Here is a 3,409-nt window from a genome sequence, read left to right on the forward strand (position 1 = left end):
CCTCCCTCTCCCACTCCCCTTCACACACCGAGCAGACAAAGGCAAGCGAGCACAGAGATTGTAGCCTTACCCCTCGATCCATGCCTTCTACAATCACTGGAAGGCCTGAAATGTTTTGTTGTTGTTGATGATGATTTTGTTTTTCTCCAGACACTCTTCACTGCAAAATAAATGTAATTTCAACAGTGACAAATGTGATGGCCACATCTAAACAGAAGCCCTCAAATTAGGGTGGTGGTACAGCCTGATTTAGGCAGGGTAGTCATATATTGACCCTCAATGGGGCAAGGGAATCTCTCTCATTTTCTGAACTGCTTTATCCTCACTAGGGTCGTGGTTGGTGCTGAAGCACATCCCAACTGACTTTGGGTTCGAGGCGGGACACACCCTGAATGGATGGTCAGCCGATGGCAGGACACAAGGAGACGGTCAACACATTCACACATACCTGGGGGCAATTTAGAGTATCCAATCAGCTGAACATGCATGTGTTTTGAATGTGGGATGAAACCGGAGTACCCCAAGGAAATCCACGCAGGCCAAGGAAAAACATGCAAAGTGGGACGGACTTGGATTCAAACCCAGGGCCACATAACTGTGAGGCCGACACCCTACCCACTCACCCGCCGCCGGACCCGTAGACTAGTAGACGTAAAATAATTTTGAATAAAAGAACTTTCATTCATGCACTGTCAATCAACATATTAATAAGGAATTGACGTCTATGCATGTCAATGGCTATCAATTAGTTGAAAATTTGCAATTTCTGTCTTTGCATTTATCTATTTTCAGAGTAAAAGCATACATTTTCAGTGTTATTGTGCTTTACTTTGCAATATGCATACATAGACAAAATAGAAATATTGTGAATAAATAAAATCCACTTTCCCACCAAAAAACGTAGTTCTTCCTTTTCTCCCAAACTTGGAATCAGAAGTCCAAGACAATTATTGATTTAAAAGGGTGAAAATTAGGAAATTTAATATACATGTATAATCTTCATTTTAATTTGATCCTACAACAGAAAGTCGGCACTCATGATTTACTTTCTCGGGCCGCACAAAATGCCAGATTTGGCCCTCGGGCCGCCACTTTGACACCTGTGTCCTTGGGTTTTTGGAGCTGACAATTATTCGCTGCCAGCCTCTCCCCATAGAAATACATTGTGAATGTCAAATATGCATACAGACATGCGCTACCATTAAAATGACACTGAAGCCTTACTGCTTCTTGCCATGTTAGTCACCATCTTCTCTCTGAATATGACAGTGTCCTGCTGCAGATTCTTAAACTGAAGGTAATAAGATTTTAGACAGGATGCAGATAATTGGTTTTCCCTGACTGACCAAAGAATAAAAACAGCGGACTTCACATCAAATTGAATTTCTATTTAACTATGAAAAAATGTTTTTGACTTAGACAAGTATTTCCCAGAATGCTCCCTTGAACAAAATCTTTTCAATATAAATTGCATCGAGATTTTTATTTCCACTAGTGGGTAGGATAACCCAAGAACAACAAAAGAATTGTGATCAAATTTGCAGGATGAAAAGAATCTGAAAAAAGAAGAGCTGTTTAAAAATGGGTAAGGAAGTCAAAGGTCAGATGGGAAAAGAAATTTTGCAATAACTGGTTTTTCCTATTGTAATACTGTTTGATGATGGGAGAAAATGCTTTTGTGGATTGATGGGTTGAAAACCGAATAAAAAAATGATGATTCATTTTTTTATGTATTCTTTCAATAAACAGGACACCCACAAGCATGATATGGGTCACACATACACACTGCTTTGGCGTGTTATTATGCTCACTCCTTAATCAGGAGCAGCACCAAAACTGATTATTTAAGTCTTATGATCAGATCATATCTCATTTAGTCTCATGAACATATAAATAAACTGTATCGTGGAAAACTCAAATGAACACAAATAGCAATTCTAGCCAATAGACATTTCTAGATGTTTTCCTTTTTGTTACATGTCGCCCTTCACACTTTTTTTTCTGTATTTACAAGCATCATCGTGTTTTTTTCCCAGTAAGTTTCCTCGATAAGGAAATCTTGTGTTGACTTGTTGCCAAAGAATGAAAGGCATTTCAAGGAGAACAGCTGTGCCTCTGTTTAAGTTTGTTTCACTATAACTAGGACATTTGTTTTAGTCAAAGTTATATTATTTCTTGAAAGTTTCTACAATGTATGTAAACATATGCTATAAATATATATATATATATATATATATATATATATATATATATATATATATATATATATATATATATATATATATATATATATATATATATATATATATATATATATATATATATATATATATATATATATATATATATATATATATATATATATATATATATATATATATATATATATATATATATATATATATATATATATATATATATATATATATATATATATAATATATATATATATATATATAATATATTATATATATATATATATATATATATATATATATATATATATATATATATATATATATATATATATATATATATATATATATATATATATATATATATATATATATATATATATATATATATATATATATATATATATATATATATATATATATATATATATATATATATATATATATATATATATATATATATATATATATATATATATATATATATATATATATATATATATATATATATATATATATATATATATATATATATATATATATATATATATATATATATATATATATATATATATATATACTGCAACAGCATAATATTGTTGCATTTGTCTGCCTTAGCTCATTGACAACAATAGACGTCCTGATTATTTAAATTGGTAGGAATGGCTTTCAATGCTTATGTTGGAGTGGTATTGACACCGCGAGAAAACTATTCATTTTGACTGCGAGGGATTTATTTAGGATTTTATTTTTGATTTTGATTGATCTATGCACCATCGGAAGAGATTTTTGCTCTCTTGTTCATTGATTTACACACACAGCATTTTTGTGTTTCCTTATATTTGAAAGTAACTTTTTGAAGAATTGCTTTTAAGGTCCATTTCTCAACTGTGGTGGCATTATGATATCATCCAATCATGAACTTCAAATATGGGCATAGAGCCACACTGTACATTATCAAATAAAGGGAAAGACCTCATGTAATCAGGAAATTTTCCCCCCTTCAAGTATTGATCCAAATGGCAAATGATTTTACATTGTCTTATGAAATGGGAATTTGGCAGTGTTATAAATCTTAAAGTAAATTAGGCTTACCAACTTTAATAATACAATAGTATTACTTCAACCCCATAAAGCTTCAGAGAGCTTGTCATATCGATTTTGTCCATTAGTTGTAATTGTAGTCACTCTTTTGGTGTATCACTTGTCCATCT

This window comes from Stigmatopora nigra, chromosome 4 (genome assembly GCF_051989575.1).
Source record: "Stigmatopora nigra isolate UIUO_SnigA chromosome 4, RoL_Snig_1.1, whole genome shotgun sequence".
Lineage (NCBI taxonomy): Eukaryota > Metazoa > Chordata > Actinopteri > Syngnathiformes > Syngnathidae > Stigmatopora > Stigmatopora nigra.